Source organism: Sminthopsis crassicaudata, chromosome 2, assembly GCF_048593235.1.
Source record: "Sminthopsis crassicaudata isolate SCR6 chromosome 2, ASM4859323v1, whole genome shotgun sequence".
Taxonomy (NCBI): domain Eukaryota; kingdom Metazoa; phylum Chordata; class Mammalia; order Dasyuromorphia; family Dasyuridae; genus Sminthopsis; species Sminthopsis crassicaudata.
In genome coordinates, this window is record NC_133618.1 from 108,259,313 (window position 1) to 108,283,564 (window position 24,252).

The following is a 24,252-nucleotide window of genomic DNA, read 5'->3' on the forward strand; positions in this document are numbered from 1 at the left end:
GATCTCATTCTTATGTATACATGCATTCATGCATAAACATACCTATATATGTGTGTATATAATATTATTAATATAGAATTGTTTACATATTTTCACCCCTACCCCCAGAATGTGAGTTCCTCAAGTTCAGGGACTAGTTTTTGCCTGTTATTGAATCCCTACAGCAGTATAGTGCCTAGAACATAGCATAAACTTCTGTAATACCTGTTGACTCATTGACTGACTCCACGCCTCTTTTTTCTTCAAACCATCCTCCACAAAATTGTCCAAACAGTCAATCTAAAGCATGGTCCTTGCTTTACTCAAATTCCTTCAATAGTTCTCCCTTTGCTTATAGAATAAAATGCAAAATCATTTAAGGTTCTCTATGTTCTGTTCCTAAGCACGTTTTGACAATTATTTCTTACTATCCCCTTTCATAAACTTTACATTATGGATAAATTTGCCTACTAACTGTTTCTTGAACTCAAAACTGCATATGCTTCCTTCTAGCATTCATAGAAAACATATCTTCCTCTCCTGAAATGCTTTTCTGCTGCCTTCTATCAGTTCTCAAAATATCTTCTTTCAGTGGTGATCTCAGGTAGCACTTCCTCTGTGAAGACTTCCCTCATCTCCCAAACTCCTTTCCTCCTCCTAGTCTCAGAGAATTTTAAGAGTTAGGAGGGACCTCAGCAGACACCTGATCCCAGCAGTATAAGAAAGGAATCTCTATTCTAACAAACCTGAGAAAATTTTTAATAATTAGTGTCCTCTGCTCAAAATTTATTGTATTTTTACTAATTTGCATATTTGATATATTCATCCAATAGAATATAAGCTTCCTGAGGTCAAAGAGTTTTATTATTTTCTTTCCTTTGTGTGTGTAGTACCTATCACATTGCTTGTGGCTTATGGCTTATTAAATGTTCTTTGAATTAAAGACACTTTTGTCTTGGAGAAATGAGAAACACTGGAAATAGATATCCTGCCTTCTAGGAATTTGTGATGTAATGGAGGGGATGGAATAAACCTGAAGGACTATGTATAAGAATGCAAGTAAAATGAATATGTATATATATATATATATATATATATATATATACATGTACATTTTTAAATGACTAGTATGTAGTTTGACATCTTGGGATTCTAAGGAATCAGCAACATAAGACTAGAACATCTGCTAAGTGTTGAGATATCTTAGACTGCAAATTTTAGCATGTTGGGGGATCCTTCTTTGCATTAGATGTGAGTAAAATTATAATTCATTAGCCCAATCCTGCTTTTCCCCATTCTTTTTTTGGTACTATGGGAAAGAATGTTCATATAAAGACATAGGCATTCTCCTTTAAAAAAAAATATGCTCTAGAAATAGGATCTGCTCTCCACATATTCTTCTATCTTCACATTTAATATTTTTGCACACATTTCCTTTCTCCCTTGCATCTCCCTCCCCTACTCCCTTATATTCTGTTAAACTTCCCTCTCTAAACAGAGGTATCATCCAAGATATCATATAACTTGATCTTGCCTTATTATTGTGTGTTAAGAACACTCAGTCATGTGAAGCTGCAACACCTTTCTACAACAATGGAATTTGTCTCCTGGTGAATCAGAATAGGCCAAAGGATGGAACTCAGCCTAATCATGTGATTTTCAGGGGAAAAAAATTCCACAAGGCACTTTCCCTCTATCTTTCATCTGAGGATTTCAAAGCACTACCCAAAGTTCACTTTAAGCATAACCATGTCACCCATAGCCTTCATCTCTTCTTTTTCTCAGGTGGGAAACTGAGGTCACTGGCACTGAAGTGGCTTATCTTGTGTTCTGCTCCCATTTCAAAACGTGGAGAAGGAGCCCTGCTGGGTAGAAGACCTGAGTCCCAGTTGCTAACCATTCCCTGATGTGCCCCCCACCCCTCTGACTCCAAACACTAGCACCTCCTGAAGAAGAGAGAAAGCTTCCCAGACAGAAGAGAGCTTCCAGCCCACTAGGCTGGCAGATTAAAAACATATAGGATGGCACAATCAAAGGTATCGAGTTTCTCTGTCTTGTCCTGCTATTGTGCATTGGGACACATGCTGCTAGGAGACAAAGAGGACACACATTTATTTTCAAGCATAGGACTTTGGAACCACTTGGGAAGAATATTCTTGATTGAGAACCAAAACATTCCATGATGCTTAACAAACCTGCAAATTGAAAAATCAACATCGGCCCTGTGCAGCGAGGAAGCCGAAGAAGGACCTATAGCCTGAAAAATTCAAAATATTCCTTAAATGATATTTGTGTGCATTTGCAAAATTACTACTCTCTGAATCAAAAGTCTCAAGCTGTTTTTATCTGAGAACATATGTTGTGCCGTTAGACAATATCTCAGCCTGTAGCCGTCCATGAAAAACCCTGCATAGCATAATGGACAGTCCTGCGAAGAAGGCGCTGCATCTCAGTCAATGCCCCTGTAATAATATTTTAAAATAAATGATATGCATCATTAAATCACTGAGGATGACTAACTCAATTTTAGAAAACCCACAACTCCAGCAATCACAGTTACAGCTCTTATTTGAATATTTTCGCTTTCACCTGAACAGCCAGCAAAAGCCAGTCAAGCAGGCTCTGCATTCAGGCAGATGAAGGCAGTGCTCTCAAAGGGACAGGAAGGAACCTGTGATTATGTAGTTACTGAAACAGCGGCTGGATGCTTCTGTACACCTGGGCTTTTTGGGCCTTTGCTTCCTTCCGCACCCATCTTCTCGCCTTGCTTTCTTATTTACATATCACAGGCCTCCTCTTTGTAAAGTTATTTTAAATAATTTATTAGATTGATCTTTTAAAAATTCTTCCAGGGCTAAATGTCATAGAGAAAGAGAGGGAAAAGGAAAAAAAAAAGTCTTCTAAACTTATTTAAAGGTTTGTGCTGTGGTAGACCAGTTACCTGCTTCAGTGCTGACATTCTAAAAATACCTCCATGTCCATAATATTATCCATTCTTCACGTCCAATTGCTCTGTTATGGTAATAGTCAGAAGCACACCATGTAGTAATTACTTACAGCTGACTTAAGAAAAGAATATTCAACTCCCCCACTGTTCCACTAGAAGGTCTTTATGCACTATTAACTCATTCCTGTTTATTAATCCTCTACTGGTAATTCTGACTGCTGCTTCTTAGGTTTGTAATAGGAGGACTATTAAACAGCAATTATTGACCATATGGGTTGGTGAATATTTGTTTTTTTTTTCTTTCTTTTTTTTTCCCTTACTTTTTTTCCCTCTCCCTCCTCCCCACCTTAAATTTGTTTTTAAGAAGCCATGTCACAACGCAATCAGAATAACATTGTATCTGCATAAGATTAAAAGCTTTGGCAGTCCTCCTTCCTTGAAAAATGTGAACTCCATATCTGAATTGTCATTATAAACCAGGGTAATAGTGAAGAAAACAAGAAAATGTAGTTGACTCTGTGCTTGGGGAAATTTGTTACTGTGCTAGAGATTTGGGAAGCCCTCTTTCCTTTCTCCATTGCCTAGAACAAATCTTCCAAAAAAAATCCAAGCTTTAGAGTTTTTTGCCAATTCCTCAAACATTTCCAAGTGTTCATTTCCAAATTTAGAACTTGCTAAGTTCATCCCCTAAAGGGTATACATATGAACCCTGAGAGATGCAGAGGGTCCCTCCTGGGAGAGGAAAGCGTGAGTAATGGGTTCAAGTAAAGCAGGCATGTGGTAAGTGATGATTATAGTAATAATAATTGGCGCCTCTCTTTCAGAGAGCTCTAAGCATGCCTCAAGCATTAAACTCATTAATACAGAATACCTCTGTGAGCTAAGTAGGAGCCAATGAGATAATGCTCTGTTAGAAGATGAAGACATTGAGTCACAGAACAGGTAAACCACTTGGTTCTCAGCCAATAAGAGTTCAAGTTTCTGGTTAATTCTTAGGAATATACCATGTGATGATAAAATAATTTTTTAAAAAAATTTATCCAAAGCCTCCATTACAGTCATAAGAATCTCCTAATTTCTTCCCCCATTTGATTTCCATATTCCCAGTTTTTTTTCTTTTCTTTTATGAGGCTGAGCCTTTTCCTGAAATTCTGTGTCCATTTACCTATCTGAACAATTCTTCATATTCCAACCCATAATGATTCTTTTCTAATGATTAAAAAATAATGATTATCTAATCTAATCATTAATCTAGTTAATCTAATAATCTAATGATTCTATTCTCTTTTAGGCTGCCTAGGAAGCTTCCTACCTTTACTACATAACTGAGCTGAGTACAAAGCTGGCATTGGGCCTGAAGTTAGGAACAGCAGAATTTGAATTTGGCTTCAGATACTTACTAGCTATGTGACTCTGAGTAAATCATTAAACCTGTTTGTCTTATTTTCTCCCATTATAAAATTGGGATAATAATAATATCTACTATGTTGTGATAGTTTTTGTGGGGATTAAATGAGATTATAGAAATTAGCACAATTCTTGACACAGAGTAGGTACCAAATAAATATTTATTCTTCTCATCTCCCTTAATTATATTAAATTCATCAATCTTGTTTGATTCTGTAATTGTTACAGTTACAATTATATTGTAAGAGACCTGAGGGCAGGCAGTAATTATGTCTCTTATCTGCCTTTTCCTCTGAAGCATTTGTATAAGGCAGAACATATAGTAACCTGTTCAACAAATAGTCATTGAGTAGAATCTAATGATGCATGGGAAATCATTCAGTCACCGAGCAATGATTAAGCACTTATTATGTGCCAGGCACTGTACCGCACTCTTGGAATGAAAAGAAAGGTAAAAAACACAATTTTTGAATTCAAGGAAAATTCATTCTAATGTTGAAGACAACTTACAAAGAACTATGTATGTTCAATATATGTAGATAGGATAGGTGGAAAGTAATATCAGAGGGCAGGATCTAGCATTGGAAAAGACTAGGAAATCATAATGGTTATAATAGTAGCTGTACTAAAAATAACTCTTTAAATTTTATGAGATTATCTTTCTATCTATATCTATCATCTACTTATCTATAAACCCCTTAACAAAAATAAAGGTTAATAATAATTGATATTGATATATTAATTGATAATTAATCATTTTCATCCCCAGATAAGAAAACTTAATTAGAAAAAGCTTGTGACTCACCTAACATCACACAGCTAGTAAGAGTCTGAAGCAAAATTTGAACTCATATTCCTCATTTTGCCCCATCTAATTGACCTATAATTTGTTCAGATGCAATCAAGATTTTGAGTTCAAGGGTCACTAGATTGCAATATTTAACAGTGATATTTAGAGCTATTGTATTTAATTTAGATCCAGAGGACATATGTTTAAATCTTGGTTTCATTTTTTGCTCTTTAAGTGATCTTGGGGTCAAATCACTTGTTCTTTCCTTCTCTTTAATATAAAGGGGTTTTTAACTAAGTGACCTCTACAGTTTATCATAGCCCCAAATCCAATGAAACTTTAAAGGTCATTTCGTAATCAACAATCATTCACAAAATCTCAGGCACTGTCAGAAGGACTATGAATACAAAAAGAAGCAAAAAGTAAAACACTCCCCTACCCTTGTAGATCTACTAAAAGTAGACAAGAAATAAACAGAAACTGAAAAGAGAAAGGGAGGAGAGAAGATACTTATGTCTATGGGGAAAGGAATCCTATGGAGAAGAGTCAGAAATACAGCCTAGAAAAGGATGAAGAATCTTTGATGGGGACTTCCTCATTAAATTTAAGGTTCTAGGAAAAAAAACAGCTAATCAAAGGTCCATGGGGAAAGAGATTCCAATGTGTAGACCAATGGTGGGATGAGTTTCCAGATAAGTTAAGGAAAAAAAAAAAAAAGGTCTGAATGGGATGAACCAGCAGTATAGGTGAGAGAGAGGATGAAGGCATCCTGTTTCATTTACTCATTTTACACTTGAGAAAGTGAGATATAAAGATATTAATTTATTTGCCCAATATTTCACATCTATGTAATGAAATATGTGGGCCAAGAGCCTTTTACATTGCAGAAGATTTCCTCCAAGATTGTTTCTGGCCCTGGAAGATTCAAATATTTTGTTGTTATTGTTTCTGGTACGCCAAATAGCATTTAGTCCAACCTTTACTTAAAAATATAATACTTTCCATAAGACCTATAGCAAGTGATAGTCAGACTCTTCATGAAGGCCTCCAGAGATACACAAAGGTACACTAACACCAAGGGACCCCATTAAACTTTGAGACTTTTCTATTTGTTATGAAGGCATATATTATGTTAAGTATGTTAAGTGTCCCACAATATGAATGGTTATATTCATAGCAATTTGCATTTATTTAACAATTTAAGGTTTGCAAAGGAATTTACATATCAGTTAGTCAAGAAATATTTAGTAAGCACTTACTATGTGCCAGGTGCTAAGCACAGGTGTTGAATACTGGGAATACAAAAACAAATGGAAATAAAACTTATCCTCAAGGAGCTAAAGCGTGCACACACATAAAGGGGAGGCAAAAGCAGGGTGTAGTAGGATAGGGGAGAAAGTGAAGATATTTCATACAGAGGTATAATAGAAAACTACAGAGGATGCATCTTGATAAGTAATGAAGAGTTGGCTGGTCTGGATAACTTCCTTTAAATAGAGGTCTTGGGAGAACTCTCCAAATTAAGAGATGGGCCACAAGGGCAGAAAGAACTTTTAATGTTCATGAGATCCATGATCTTCCAGGATGAATAGGTCTGTGAGACATGATGTAGAAAAATAAAGAGAAGTAAATCCTGATGGGAAACAAGAAAATAGTTAGACTCCATGTCTCCTTAAATGGCCATTCTGGGAGGATCTTTTAAAAGATTCTTCATTTGATCCTCTTAACAACCTTGTCAAGATCCATTGGTCCTAAGGACCAGGGACAAACAAAATAAGCCTTATCTCTCTTCCACTCGATTCTGAAACTCAAACAATCTGTCTGCACTGGATCATGATGAAGATAATATTCAGTCTCAGAGGTGGCACAAAATGACTGTTTGAATGTCATCTTTACCATATTCCAGGGAGGGCAGAAGACAGACTCAACAAGGGAAAGTCTTTAATCTAAAAATAAGAGACCTTGAATATTCCCTCTCTAGCCCATTCCAATTAAGTGTTGAAACCATCTTTCTACAATATAAGTTTGACCTTTTTATTTCCCTTCCTAAAAATCTTTAATGTCCTACCACTGATGGTAGGATATGATACAAACTCTAAGGCATAACATGTGAGGACTTCTGCAATCTTTTTTCCATTTTTCTTTCAATCTTTTTTCATCCTAATCCCCATCAGCTAAGCTGGCCAACTAGCTACTCCATGATTTGTACCCTATTTTCTATCACTAAGTTGTTTTCTAAATCTGCAAAGTATCTTCTCTCCATCTTTATTGCAAAGAATCTCTTTTGTTTATTAAAACTCAGTTCAACTGTCTTCTCTAGTGAATCCCCTAGCTACTAATACTCTCTATATCCTCAATTATTCTTATAATATACTGATTTGTTTACTTGTATCTCTCTGGTAAATATATATTCCTGGAAGGCAAGAACTGCTTAAGTTTTTTTTTTTGTCTTTGTAGCCCCTAAATCTAAGTACCATATAAGATATATAATAGAATATATGCTACTATATATAGTATAGTATATAATATGTATTATATAGTATGTACAAACTCTACTATTTTAATATCTACTTTTATTTGATTGAATTGAGAGATGTGGGTTTGAAATGGTAATGGGCATCTTGACCAAGTCATTTGCATTTGTATTTTCCAATATATGAGATGCTTCTGAATATTACTGTGAATACAAAAAATATAATGAAAATGGAAGACACTATGTACTTGGAATCTGAGGAGGAAATTAGGTTAATACAAAATTAAGAATGGTTCCCAAATACAAATGATAATGAATAGTCCTTTTGTGACTAACTAAAGCTCTTCTATATGCCAGGCATCATAAATTAGGCAGCATGACAAAGGCATTTGCTACTTGGAATAAATTGATAAAAGCAGACAAGCTCTAGAAGTGCCACCAAGCTGCTCAATGTAGAGAATGTGTTCCCTCGGTGGTAGCATCAGGAGGATGTCATAGTCTGACTTTCATATGTATGTGGTTATTTACCAAGTGCCTATTGTGTGAACAGCATTTGGGGAGAAGTGAAGCAAAGCTTCAGTAACCTGTACAGAATATATCCAGCTAATAAGTAAGTAGAAGACCTAGCATTCAAGCCTGCATTCTTAGATTCCAAATTCATTAAAAGTTTAATCAGTGATATAATATCATTAGGGAATATGCCTACAAGTGAGTTTTATGGATAAGAAGAATCATAGAGATTTCTATGGGTGTGGTGAAGTAAAAAAAAATCACATTTTGGGGGCAGAACATGACATAAGTTCTGAAAGATGGATAGGCTTTGGAAAAGTGAGGAAGATGAGAACAACTTTCAATTATTAATACATAGTAGGCATTTTTTTAATTAATAATTTTTTATTATATATATATTTATAATATTATCCCTTGTATTCATTTTTCCAAATTATCCCCCCCTCCTTCCATTCCCTCCCCCCGATGACAGGCAATCCCATACATTTTACATGTGTTACAATATAGTCTAGATACAATACATGTGTGTGAATATCATTTTCTTGTTGCACAATAAACATTAGATTCCGAAGGTACATGCAACCTGGGCAGACAGATATTAGTGCTAACAATTTACATTCACTTCCCAGTGTTTCTTCTCTGGGTGTAGCTACCTCTGTCCATCATTGATCAACTGGAAGTGAGTTGGCTTTTCTTTATGTTGAAGATTTCCACTTCCATCAGAATATATCCTCATACAGTATTGTTGTTGAAGTGTATAGTGATCTTCTGGTTCTGCTCATTTCACTCAGCATCAGTTGATTTAAGTCTCTCCAGGCCTCTCTGTATTCCTCCTGCTGGTCATTTCTTACAGAGCAATAATATTCCATAACCTTCATATACCACAATTTACCCAACCATTCTCCAACTGATGGATATCCATTCATCTTCCAGTTTCTAGCCACTACGAAAAGAGCTGACACAAACATTTTGGCACATATATGTCTCTTTCTGCTCTTTAGTATTTCTTTGGGATATAATCCCAGTAATAGCGCTGCTGGGTCAAAGGGTATGCACAGTTTGATAACTTTTTGGGCATAATTCCAGATTGCTCTCCAGAATGGCTGGATTCTTTCGCAACTCCACCAGCAATGTATTAGTGTCCCAGTTTTCCCACATCCCCTCCAACATTCATCATTATTTGTTCCTGTCATCTTAGCCAATCTGACAGGTGTGTAGTGGTATCTCAGAGTTGTCTTAATTTGCATTTCTCTGATCAGTAGTGATTTGGAACACTCTTTCATGTGAGTGGATATAGTTTCAATTTCTTCCTCTGAGAATTGTCTGTTCATATCCTTTGACCATTTATCAATTGGAGAATGGTTCGGTTTCTTATAAATTAGGGTCAGTTCTCTATATATTTTGGAAATGAGACCTTTGTCAGAACCTTTGTTTTTAAAAATATTTTCCCAATTTGTTACTTCCCTTCTAATCTTGTTTGCATTAGTATTATTTGTACAGAAACTTTTTAGTTTGATGTAATCAAAATCTTCTATTTTGTGATCAATAATGATCTCTAGTTCTCCTCTGGTCATAAATTCCTTCCTCCTCCACAAGTCTGAGAGGTAGATTATCCTCTGTTCCTCTAATCTATTTATTATCTCCCTCTTTATGCCTAAATCATGGACCCATTTTGATCTTATCTTGGTATATGGTGTTAAGTGTGGATCCATATCTAATTTCTGCCATATTAATTTCCAATTTTCCCAACAGTTTTTTCGAATAATGAATTTTTATCCCTAATGTTGGTATCTTTGGGTTTGTCAAAGATTAGATTGCACATAGTAGGCATTTAATAAAAGTTTTTTGCCTGAATAATTTTATTATAAATTTCTAGTATAATGATATATATATATATATATATTTATGGATAAATATATATTTTTATATTTTGGTATGTGTATATACATATATATATATATATGAGTGTGTGTGTGTGTGTTTATGTATGTATATTCACTTAATCACCAGGAGAATAATTAAATTTGCATCTTACCCAAGACAGAAAATAGGTGTCATAGATTGAATTGAATTGAATTGCATCCAGTTGAATTGAAAAGCATCAAAATGTCTTAGCTGCATTTCTCTTTGGAGTTAAATGTTTATTTTGTTATCTTCCTAGAACAGTGGAATCCCAGTCTCTGAAAATTCATGTTTCTGTGATAATTGTTTAATCATTTCAGTCACATCTGAAGTTGCAACTCCTTTAGGGATTTTCTTGGTAATGATACTGGAGTGGGTTTGCTATTTCCTTCTGCAGACCATTTTATGGATGAAAAACTGAGGCACACAGCATCAAATGACTGTCCAATGTCACACTCAGTATGTGTCTAAGACCCAATTTGTAAGTATTCAAGTGCAGCATTCACATTCATTGTGCTAATTCAGTTTATCGGTATAAGTCTCTTTCTACCTCTCTTAGCTATCTTAGGTTACAAAGCATAAGCCAAATTCAGCTGTTTGTCCTTTGTTTTCAAAGAACATTAGTAACATCATGGAGTGTTGACTTACATGTGAATTGGATTTAAGTGAGGCAGAGAGTTGTGCAAAGTCATCAGTTTCACTCTCTCTTCTTGAATCATCAAAATTCTGTGGTTGGGACTACTGGCAGTGGCTGGGAAATAGTGGGCATCTTCAGTCCCTAACTAAGCTCTGAGCACCTTGAGACCTTCTTGACTACCCTTACTTTGTTTTTGCCTCTATACTGAGATGGTTTACTTAGATAGGAGATGGCTCCTATGCATGCTACAACTTCTTCAAGCCAGAAAAGTTGAGTGAAAGATGGCTGAGAAGTCTTGAAAGGGGGCTCAGCAACCCATCACACTAAAGATTCTAGTTCTCCTGGAACACTCTACACTTCATGAACCACATGTACAAAAACACAAATAGTTACACACAAAAGCTGTTTGTTCCAGCATATCCTGATTAGCATTACCAATGACCTTTCCCTAGAGAGGAAGGAGATTTTAAAACTAATAAGGGTATCAATAGAAACATTTGCTCCATGGTATGCTAATACATCTAGATATACCAAGCCCACAGATATCTATAAGCACAGATTTAGCTTTAAAAAGTTCTTTATTTTTCTCTAAAAAGACATTCACTATATACAGATTATTAAAGATTAAGTTCAAATTAGCCTATTTTTATTAAATTTAAAATGTGTGAGACAGACAGAGATAGAGACAGAGACAGAGAAGCATTGACTCTGATGGTGACAATTATATTCATGGGACCATATACACATATTTGTTTATCTACTGTGAAGTTTCCTAGGGTTATCACTTCTGAAAGGCTTAGAATAAATAATAGCTTTTTTGAGCTCCTAAGAAAAATAGATTTCAAGAAATATTGTTCTTCATTGAGAAGAACCCTTTGAAATTCTCAAAGTTCTAGACAAATATGAGTTGTAATTATTACTATTGTGATTATTACTAGAAGTTTTCTTATCCCCATTATAATTGTTAAAGAGCTCAATTGTAGCCCATAAAACATGTCTTCTTAAGAAGCTTTGAATCCCAACTTTTAAGCAAAATAAAAACTTTTTAAAGGATATTTGTTTGTCTTATTTTCTTTGTATCCCAACTTCTGGCACAGATTTTCCACCAAGTAGGTACTTAGTAAATACTTATTTTTCTGATTTTCATTTCTCTTATTAATAATTTGGGGTATTCTTGAGATAATATATTTAAACTGCCTAGCACAGTGCTTGGCACTTAATAGGTATTATATAAAAGTTTATTCACTTCCCTTCTCCCTTCCACTTTCCCGGCTATCCCTTCCTCTTATTTCATGTGATTATGAATACTTTGTAATTTTTCCCTTGAAAACTATTTGTTCTTTTCATTTGATCACTTATCTATTCAGGAATGACTATTCATCACACGTATTTATTAACTGTTTATGTATCTTGCATACAAAACTCTTATGAGAGAAATTAGATACAAAGTATTTGTCCTATTTGATTGCTTCCCTTTTTAGTATAGATGAATTGATTTTGTCCATGCAAAAGCTTTTTAGTGGCATGTAATCAATGCTATCTATTTTATCTTGTGTAATTGCCTCTATCCCTTATTTTGTTAAGAAAATATATCTTACTCACAACTGTAAAAGGTATATGCTCTGTGACAAATATGGTTCTCTTCTCATTTCTTATACTATGATCTTTAATATTCATTTACAATATATTATGGAATATGCAACATTATGTTGGTCAAAGCATAATTTCTGCCAGTCATATCTTTCCCAGCAGTTTTTACCAAATAAGGAGCTTTTTCTTAGGTAATTTATATTTTTTACTTTATCAAATGCTTTTTGAGTTGGTTTTTTAAAAATTTCCCTATTGTGTTCTATTGTTCTATTTTTTAAACCAATACCAGATAGTTTTTAATGACTACTGTTTTTAATATAGTCTGAAATGTAAAAGAGCTATTCCTGCTTTATCGTTATTTCTTTTAAACATTTCCTTATAGTTTAGATTTTTTTGTTTTTCCAAATTAATTTTATTATTATTTTATCATTCTATAAAGTATTTCCTTGTAATTTGATTAGTATAATATTAAAAGTATAAATTATTCTTAATAGTATTGTCATTTTGCTTGATATTGATAAGGCCCAGCCATGAGCACTGAACTAAATATTCTTTTGCTATTTAAGGTTTTTTTTCTTAATTGCTTTAATTAACACGTCATAATTGAATCTATACAAATTTTCCTGTGCTTTGGTAAATTGGTCCCCAGATATTTTTATAGATTTTGTACATATTTGAAGTGGGATTTCCCTTTCTGTTATTACTTCTTGGATTGTATTATTATTATATAGAATTTCTGTTGATTTTTGAGGTTTTATTTTCTAGTCTATAATTTTGCTAAAGCTATTATTTCAAATAGTATCTGTTTTATTTTCTATGATTTTCCAAATGAATCTTCATACCATCAGCAAGTAGGAATAGTTTTATCTGTTCCTTACATATTCTTATGACTTTAATTGCTTTTTCTTGTCTTATTGCTATTGATAGCATTTCTAGAACACATCAAATATGGAAAATGGGAATTGGAAAATGTTTCTTAAGTAAAATTCAGTATTACCATGATGAGAGCAATGGAATCATTCCTGAGACATGACAAATAAGGAAAAGTTGATGGAATATGTGATTGTACTCTAACCTCCAAAGCAACCTGCTAATCCTGTTTACTTAGAAATAAAAATTCATTTTTCTAAATGTATGCAATAATATCAGTTCAGTGTAAGATAATATCAGCTCAAGCAAAAACTAAACTATCAATATGTCAAGTCTGAAGACATTATGTATGTAGCTCTCCAATTTTCAGTTTCCCATTCTATAAGATGAGTAGGCAAAACTTGCCATTCTTATATTACAGAGTTATTGTGAAGTTTGAATGAGAGATAACATATCTAAAGTACTACATAAAGGGCAGCAATGATGATACATAGCTTCAGGATGCTTGAATTCATGGGAAAATAGTAGGATGGGAAATGAGCATACTATGACTTCTGTTTTTCTTCGCATTTGCTCTAAACATAAAGAAGTAGGCACATCCTTTCTTATCATCCACCCTTACTTCATGAGATATATTTAGAAAGCAGATAGCACAGTGTCTGGCACATAATAGGTACTAGAAAATACATATCTTTCCCCTTTCCTTTCTTGTCACATAGAAATAATAGAAAAGATGGTGACACTTCCAGGGTAGCTCAGCAAGATTAAAATGTAATTGAGAAACATTTAACACTTTTTAAAAAATACAATAGAACATGGATAATGTTGATATGCATTTTTCTAAATCAATATGCAGCCAGTAGGGATCCTTATGTTTGATTTAGTGTCTCTATTTCTATTTTAATTTGACACTACTGCCATAGAGAATAAAATGTTGAATTTGGGAGTAAGAAGGAGCCATGCTTAAATCTTGCCATTGATATTTACTAGCTGTGTGACCATGAATAAGTCAATGGTTCTCAAGATGAATCACAAATGTGTAGAAGTTATAATAATATTTTATTATAACTATATTATTATACCACCTAAATTGATTATAATTATAAAAAGACCCTCCTTGGTTATTACTATTTCATTTTCACAAGAACATATATAGCTTCTCCCATTTGAGAGAAGGAACACTGAGGCAGGGAGATAAGATACTTTTTCCAACATCATAAAGCTATTTAGTGATTGAGCATAGTTGGTGATTAAGCAGGGCTGAGAACTTGGGTCTTTATAAGATTCATTGAGATCTTAGAGGAGAGAGACCCTACCTAACAGCTTGTTACACAGGTTGATTGTAGTCCAAGTTGTTCAATGAAAATTTAGAAAGGCAATCTGTAAAATGGCCATCAAGGGTCTAGTTGAGGGTTTCACAAAGATAGCCTTAGTCTCACTTTGAGAGTGTTTATAGCTGGTGAGTGATTAAATATCCACATTTACCATTCAAGTGCCCACTCAATCTCCTAGATGTAGCATCCAATTCTTTTATTTGGCCTTCCTGTATGGGGAGTTTTTGACTGCCTGATGGTAGGTAGTTCTATCTCTTTGACAAATGATCTGTGTGTATGTGTGTATGTGTGTGTGTGTGTGTGTGTGTACGTGTATGCATTTTCTTACAATGTCCTCTACAAATAATGGGAACAAAACTAAACAAAAACATTAACTATACAAAAACAACTGATTTAGATCTTTGGGAAAATACTAAAAAGCATGATATCACTTAATGTCATTCCCTTCCAATAATACATTATTTATTGGTAACAGTTATTTTCTTAAAATCTATAATTTTTGTATTGATATTTACTTATTGTATTTTAGCCTTTTAAAAAAGCATAGGATGGGGCAGCTATGATAGTTGATAAAGTGGATAGACCAGCAGCCCTGAAGTCAGGAGGACTTGAGTTCGAATCTGGTCTCAGACACTTAAAACTTCCTGGCTGTGTGACCTTAGGCAAGTCACTTAACCCCAATTGCCTCAGGGGAAAACAAGCACAGTTGTACAGCATTAGCAAATCTTGGAGATGCCCCCTAAACCGACATAAGCTAATGTAAGTAAAGATAGCAAAATGTTGTTACATTTTGTCACATGCTCTGACCTAAGTGCATGTACTTTGAAATTGTCTTTGTGGTGGTTTAAAAATTTATGTCATTTTTATCTTTTTGTTTGTTTCTTGAACACAAAATATTGTATTTTTGAATTTGAACAAAGTAAAACTAAGACAAAACAACCCTCAAACTCTACTAATGCAATGCCCTAATGGATCTATGATGTCATTAACATAGGGATCCTTTCTACCATGAAATTTACAGATTCCAGATTATCCTGAATAATTTTCTTCTATGTCCTTAAAACATTTTATTGCAAAGGACCTGTCCAACATGCTGGACTCCTTCCTTTAATTTATGTGGCATTGTGAATATTTCACTCAACCATTCAAATTGTTCCCTTCCTCTTGATACATAACCCATATTTTTTTCCTTATATTTTATAATGTGTTTTTTATACAACTCATATTATTCTTCATTTATAACATGTAGCAGTCTGCTCAGGCCCATCAATTATTTCTCTATTATCCTTTGGATGATTGTGAACTTCATTTGTTCAAAGACTCTCATATTCTGTGACTTGCAAGCATAAAACATCACTTGGAAAATATTATTATAGAGATGAGCCTATAATTCAAGGAAAAGTTTGAGGTAATTAAAAGCCCAGGAAAATTTCCCAAGCTGCTTTTCTCTTCTTGTTTAGTTCTTAGCCTATCTCATTATATAATGTCTGTCATATTGCATAATACAAGTATCTATGTATATGTAATACATTATATATATATGCATAAATATAAAGTATATATAAACATGCAATTATAGCTAGAATACCAATTGTATTTTAAATTTTGTGAAATGCACATTATTTTATTTGATTTTCACAACAACCTTGAAATACTATTATCTCCATTTGAAAAATGAGAAAATTGAAGATGAAAGGGGTTAAGTGAGTTGCCTTACTCCATATGGTTGGTATGTATCTGTTTTGGGATTCAAACTCAGATCAGCCTATCTCTGAGTCCAGCTATCTATCCCCTGGAGCACTTGCTTGATTTGATTTCTCCCTTAGTCATCTGTAAAAGTAGGCTGATAGTTGTAGTTACAAACACATACACATATATGGACACATGTATATATACACATGTACATAATGCATATATGAATACATACACACATATATATTTCATTGTGAATTTTATAACGCTGTATAAATGTGAGCTTTTCACTATTAACTATTATAGGTTTAAATATGTATAGGAGGATATACTTACCCATTTATATGCATAAATATGTACAAAATAGTACATATATACATATAAATGAAGAGAGAGAGAGAGAGAGAGAGAGAGAGAGAGAGAGAGAGAGAGAGAGAGAGAGAGAGAGAGAGAGAGTGTTTGTGTATTCCATAAAGGACTCCTGAGAAAGGGGAGGAAAGAATTTTCTCTCACCACTCCATCTTTTTGTCTCTTGTCAGTCTCTGTCTTTTTCAGTTTCTGTCTCTTTGTGTCCGTCTGTCTGTCTTCATCCTTTTGCATTGGCCAAGTGACAGACAGTCTTGTGAACTTTTAAAGATGTGTAGTATCTACCCAGCATTGATAGCAGGGACCTTTAGGGTAATAGTGGTGGAGGGCAGTGTCTATATTAGAAGCTGTCATATATACCAGGAGAATAAATTGGAAATAAAGGAAATTGAACTTCACAGCTCTTCAAGGGATTAAGTCTTAGAACCCAGTAGAGAGCTATACTTCAGTGGAACTTCAAGAGGACTCCACAAAGGAAATAAATGACTTTTGGTACCTAGTTTCTCTATGTTTATACTTCAGCCACATGTGTTACCTATGTGTGTGTCCAATTTCCTTTTAGACTTTATGAATCTAGAAGTCCTTACACCTCTGGGTTGTTTCTATAATTATGACTCGTGCTTTCTTGGTTTAATAATTGTGGCTGATAATCAGTGAGGGACAGGTCAGTGGAGTTTCATGACTAACAGGACTAAACAATATTTATTCCCTTCAGTTATATAGAAACTTGTGAGGGGAATTACAGTCAGTCATCCTCTAGAAACCCTCTTAACCAATGTGAGTGGGAGCTGGGGAGTAGGTCCAAAGGAGTTGTTACATAAGTGCATACAAGCATGAACACTGTCATTTGCAAATATAATACATCCTTATATTTATGTTTATATACTGTGGATGTTGTTCAGTGATTTTTCAATCAGCTCCAGTTCTTCATAACCCCATTTTGAGTTTTCTTGACAGAGATACTGGAATGGTTTGCCATAATTTTTTTCCAATTCCTTTTATATATGAGAAAATCAAAGCTTAAGTGACTTGCCTATAGTCACTCAGCTAGTAAGTGTTTGAAGGCAGATGTAAACTCAGGAAGATAAGTGTCCCTAACTTTAGACCTGGTATTCCATTCACTGTGCCCCATTGAATAGCATACATATGTGCATATAAATATATACATATATATTATATATACACATATATACAATATATATAGATACCTATAAGTAATACAATATGCACATGCATGTGTACATATATATATGTATATATATATATATATATATATATATATATATATATATATATATACTATTTGTATACATGTGTATAGATATATACACACATTACATATATATATATATTTATGTGTATAGTGTGTGTGTGCGTGTGTGTGTGTGTGTGTGTGTGTGTGTGTGTATGATGCAATATAGCTAATAAATTCTTTTAAGCCAGGAAAACCTGGGTTCAAACTCAACCTTTAATACATATCGGCTATACAATTCTGCTAAGACACTTAACCTTTTAGTGCTTTAGGCCAAAGGTATGTCAAACTAGCATGTGGCCTTCAAAACTCCACAGGGAAGTAAGAACTAGATTAAAATGTAGTTAGGAAATGTTTACTTCTGCCTTAGGCAATACTCTAAGACTAAGTTACAGAGAATATAGGAAATTTTATTTATTTTTTATTTCTTTTTAATCCAGAAGTCCCTATACAGGTGAATTCTTTCTTTCTATCTATCTATCTATCTATCTATCTATCTATCTATCTATCTATCTATCTATCTATCATCTTTCTTTCTTTCTATCAATCTATCTACATTGATATATACTCACACAAATTATACAACACAAGTTGGCTTTATAGGTTGCATATCCAAATATGCTTAATAGAAATGTAATATATATCAAGATAGATAGAAGTGATGACATGAATCATTCACAACTGATTTTCCTTAAATGAAAAAGATGAATGGGAAAATATATAATTTTATGGGATCCTCTCATGTCTATTCCCTTCAGAATCATGCACAGACCTTTGAGGGGAATGAGAGGCAATCCCTCTCTACAAATCCTGTCAACCAAAGTAAGTGGGATTTGGGAAGTAAACCCAGAGGTGTTGAATACAAAAAGAGGAATTATTTTCCTCTAGAACTCTTTGGGGTGGAGAATGGGTTGAGAGAGAGCAGTAGAGGGATACTTGCTATAATAGCATTTATTTCTTTCTCTGGGTCCTACCAACATAGAATAAGAAGGATTTCATTTTCTAAGAATCTGCTTTAGTTAAGTAAAGCTGCCAGAAATTAAAGCTTTTAAGAGAAGACAATAGTGTATGTTAAGTAACCAAGAAATATTCTGCTGAAAAACCAAAACCCCTCCTGGGATCTCTTGAAGAATGTCTATTATTGGATTCTGGGTCTCTTCTGAAATGTTTTTGATTTGGCTACCTCCACTTCTGGTCTGTTCCCTTGTCATTTTACTCAGCGCTATCACAGTTCAGGCAATCAACAGGGACGGAAGGATAGAGAACATTAGATCTGCTGCCATGAAAGCAGGCAAGATGGCATCTGAAAACTGGGGCAGTTGCCTCCAAATTAGGGCATTTAGTGTTCTAACTATTCTGTTTCATAGAATACACTCATCAGAAACATATTTTCCCCTGCTTTTCCTTCTACCTGATATTTTGCCAAGTCTGCTTTGAGGTGACATTATGGAAATGTAGCAGACAGAGAAGAAATCACTTTTGATTCCTAAGGAGATTATCCTTATCACTAACCAAAAACTCACATCCAAAAAAAAAAAAAAAAAAAAGTAAACTTCTCTTAGTCTGGGGAGACTAGGATTTTAATAAGTTCTGATTGAAGGCTGGCTGGAATGGGAAGTTGAGCTTGGGAAATTCTTTGTTGCACAAGAGCACATTTTCTGAAACATGAGGGCAAGAAAGAAGGGTCAATTTGATGGAAAGTAGGCCAAGTAGGAAAAAGTGGTCAGTAAGTGATAAAAAGGACTTTTCCCATTTCTTATTATTCAGTTTTCTGTCCTATTAACTAAAAAAGGGTAATTAATCTTGTTCCAATATTTCTATTTTTGAAATACTAATATATAATAGCATTCATGGAAAATATGTCATAATTTTTGTTATCCATAGACAATATTATATGATAGACAAATATTATATAATAACACAAGTTAACAAAGGATCTGTGAGTACTTTTAAATAGAGAATGCCCCAACTTTCCACCCAGGACAGATCTGAACTTGTCCAGAAAATAAGTTTTATTAAAAGACATAGAGGTTCTATGCTTGTTCTGCCTTTTACTACTTGAGAGACATTAGGAAATTCAAATTCTCTAGCTCCTCTGAAAGAAAAGGAAATCAGAATTTATGACCTCTGAGATCCTTTCCATATTGAAAGCTATGACACTATGTATGACTTATCCATGACCATTTAGTCAGAATGTTTCAGGGGATTTGAACCAAGTTCTACTTTACTACAAGCAATTGGAATACATCCACTTTTATAGTGCTGCTTCTACTGTAGAAATTTAAAACCCAAAATAAAATCAAAGACATAATTATAACGGTATTGACTCATGGTATTTGGCAAGGTCAAAATCTAAAACACAATATGAAGATAGGCTAAGCAAGTAGTTCAAAAATATATCATTATTTTTAGAATGATTTTGCATGAATGTATTTATAAATCTCTGTGAGTATTTGTAAAAAAAAATTTAAAAAGTTTCTATAGTCCATTGATGAGGGTTACATGCATTGCAGACAGAAAATAAATGGGATGTATAGTCAACAGTATATAGGCACACAGCCCAAATCTGCAGTCCTTAGTAGAGTAATATGAAATATAACTTACACTAGAATGCTTTTGTTTGTATTATTTGGGGTGGATACTAGGGAGAAGAGGGACTAAAAGTAATGTTTACATAGTAAAATAGAAGATAGTTGTACATTCCAAGTTTGAAAATAATGTAAAAATAATTTTATCAAATAAAAAATTTGTAAAACTAAATTGTAATTTTTTTTTCAGATCACAGGCACACCCTAGATTAACTCTTCTGTTTTGTTTCTGAAAATCTTGGGTGAGAATGGGAATGAATATCATTTTTCTGCAATATATTCTGAGGTACTATTTTATTTCACCCTTAACTTTAGATACACCTCTTCTTTATTTTCACATGTAATGTTTCTATAACCAAAAGAAAGACATGACAATATTGTAGGAGTAATGAGATATTGGGCCTCAAAGAAAGCTTCCCAAGAAAAATGGAGATTCTTTTTACCTAAAAGGCTATGTCCTTTCCAATGTCAAGTATAATGGGAAACAAGGAAAATAGTCCAGAAATTGTTCAGCTATGTCAAATCTTCAGTATTGTTCATGTAAATGTTATACTTGTATTTCTTCTTGAAACTTACTAGAACCCTCCAAGAAGTCCCTTAGTCCCCAAGAAGAAACTTTTGTATTACCCACAGAGTTGATTGTAGATCTGGGATTATGGTAAGTGGTAAGAAATTGATAAATGAATCATAGAATCACAAAATTCACAGTTGTAAATGTAAGGGACTTCAAAGTGTAGCTGGTACAACCTATACCTTTGAAATAATCCTTCCTATCATTAAACCAACAAGTGCTTATCCAGATTTGTTCTGAAGAGCTCCAGTGAAGGGGAACCCACTATCTCCTTTGGGTAGCTTTAAGAGTTTATAAGCTTATCCTCACATCAAAATCTAAATCTACCTTTCTCTATAACTTTGACACTGTTCGCAACTCTGCCTTTTGGGACTCAATAGGAAAAGTCTTATTCTTCTTCCAAAAGATAACCCTCTGATACAGCTATCATGTTCCTACATCCCCACTTTTGAGAATGACATAAAGGATTTTATCCTAGGGATAGAAATGTGTTTCTTAGGCTGACATGGGAGCGTTCTACTCTTTAGTGGTTCTTTGTGTCAGGAAGCCCTCTAAAGTATTACAAAAATGCCTGAATTCCAAGAAATATTTTCTTTTATTAATAATCCATCAGCAAGCATTTATTAAATGTCTACTATTTGCCACTCTATGCTAGTAGCATATGCTAGCATGCTAGTACAAACACATAAGAAAGACAGTCCCTATCCTCAAGAAGCTTACTTTCTATGGGAGGGAGTTTTGTTATTGTTTCTGTTGTTCAGTAATTTTTCAGTAACTTCCTAATCTTTGTGTTTTCATTTGGGATTTTCTTGGCAAAAATACTGGAATCATTTGCCATTTCCTTTTCTAGTTCATTTTACAGATGAGGAACTGAGACAAACAAGGTTAAAGTAATTTGCTGGGAATCAGCCAGTAAGTATCTGAGGCTTCCGACATTTACTGTGGCACCTACATGGCCACCTCAGACACTTACTGTTGTTACAGAGAAGTAAATTCAGAATATAAATACACACATAATAATTATAAAGTGATTCCAATTGGAGAGGCAGGTAAGCTAACCATTGGAGGAATTAGTAAGACCTTTTCAAGGAGATGGATTGAACTCTGAAGAGATCTACGAATTTCAAAAAGCATAGGTGATTAGGGCATGGAACATAGGCTTTAAAAGGTAAATTTACAGAAAGTGAAATATTTTTTAGTTGAACAACAAAGTGGGTTTTGCTTGAGTGTAGAGAATGTGAGAGAGAAGTAATGTGCAATTGGCTTTTTAAGAAAGACTGGAGTCTAATAGTATTGGCCTTTAAATATTTTAGAAAAGCAATTTTTAGCTTAAATATAAGGAATTTTTATTTAAGTAAAGCCAATGTGGAGCCATTGAAACTTCTTGAACAATGGATATCACTATTAAATCTGTGATTTAGGGATATCAATTTGGCATCTGTGTAGAAGATAGCTTAGAATGAGCCTGTCTTGATTCAAAGATATAAATTAGAAATTTTGGTCCTAATCGTGGTAAGACATAGTGTGAACTGAAAATGAGAATAGAGGAAAAAACGCAAAATTTATAAGTACCTACTATGTGTTGTAGCCTGTGGTCAGTGCTTTACAAAGACTGGAGAAGGGGAGAACTTCAAAAAATATGAATGTCATTGACAAAAGTTAACAATTGATTGGCTGTGGAAGAAGGTGAGTGAAAAGTCAAAGATGACTCGACTGGAGGAATGGTGATGGTTTCAACAGAAATATGAAATATAAATATGAAGAACTCAAAAATATTTTCAGGGATTCCTTTTAAATAGCATTATTTTTACCTACCTCCACATTTTTTCAATGAAAATTCTTCTCCTATTTCTTTAAAATGATACTTTTGTTGATGCATTATCACAAGAAAAGCAACAAAAACTTAAAAGAGATCCCTCTTTTGTGGTTTTCCCTCCCAAGTAGAAATTCTGAATTCTCAGGTTCTCTTGGAAGTTTCATGGAACCTTCTGAAAATATATTTTTTTCTTCCAAAGAAGATTTCCTCACAAATTTAAAAATTCTTACCCAAATGAATTTTTTGTTGGGGGGATGTGGGGTCATGTGATTAACTCTTTACTAAGATTTTTATGGAATAATTATAGAGGAATCTTTATTTATGTAAACACTGTAAATGCATCATAACACCAGAATAAGTATACAAATACTGCATGTCAAATTAGGTTATAATCACTTTCAGGGGACGTGATTTCCTAGCTAAACAGATTCGTTTACATCTTGCAAAATAAAAAATAAGTGAAAATAACTATAAAAAAATCAGTCTTACAGCTGGACAGATCTTCTTGGCAATGATCCAGAGGAGGAGCTGGAAAAGCCCCTCCAGCTGAGATGAGCTCAGTATGGTTTTCTCATTTGATCATGGGATGGGGCTTTATGGATGCTCTCTGATTAAGCTGATCCTTTCTTTGGAGATCTATTGGAAACATCATTGGCTTAACAGATAGCATATGAATTTAACCTCTAAATGACAACATCTTGCCAATTTGAGTGGAAAGAATGCCAACTCAATATTTGATTCATCCATAAAATAATGGAGGAAGTAATTTACAATCCCTCTGACCAAAATCACAAGAGCTCTGGTACTTTAAAGTAAAGTATATTATATCTTCAACTTGGCAAAGAAAGTTAATACCATCCTTTGTGAATTCCCCTACCTCACATCAAAATTTCTCTATGCTATGATGCAATGACCAATCTTGTTTTACTTTGACCATTTTAGAGGATGAGATATACATCTCTTTTCTTAAGCTAACATCTCTTTGTATAGTTGATCACTTTTTCAGCTCTTTGGGGAGCTAACTCTAATGATGATTTATATTCTTTCTCTCTCATATTCACTTTTTCTCTATCTACCCACTACTTCCCTATTATCTATCAATAGTTTTGTCTTTCCAATCCATAAAACAATTGTCTTTAACCCAGCCATTGCCTCAAACTTTCTTCCCTTTCACTGTTTTAACTCTTAGGAAGACTGGCTCTTGATTTCAAAGTAGATGTCCAATAGACATTTTTAAACTCAATATGACCAAAACAACTCATTATCTTTTCCCCTTAAATTCTCTCTTCCCTCCCACCTTCCTTATTATCATACAGTCCTCTAAGTCCTTCTGGCTCACAACTTAGAAATTATCCTGAACTCCTATCTCTGTAACACTCTCCCCTCCCTTCTTATGGTATAGGCTTCCATCATTTCATATCAAGTCTTATAGCCTGCTGGTGGGTGTGCATGCATTAATTCCAATACATCTTCCATTCAGCCTCTAAAGTGAGTTTCCTAAAATATGTCTCATCATGTCATACCTTCT

General features: G+C 34.1%; 1 long non-coding RNA gene across 6 annotated transcripts in view; it reads left to right on the forward strand.

Annotated features, from left to right (window-relative positions):
- Nucleotides 1–24,252, forward strand: part of LOC141554735 (uncharacterized) — a 983,981-nt gene that overhangs the window by 813,884 nt on the left and 145,845 nt on the right. The window contains exon 9 of one of the 6 annotated variants that reach the window (XR_012485931.1): nucleotides 20,528–23,120. The exons of 4 other annotated variants lie outside the window; for them this stretch is intronic. This is a non-coding gene — a long non-coding RNA (uncharacterized LOC141554735). Of the gene's footprint in view, nucleotides 1–1,764; nucleotides 8,575–20,527; nucleotides 23,121–24,252 lie in introns of those variants that run through there. One more of the 6 variants, XR_012485930.1, reaches the window with a different exon arrangement.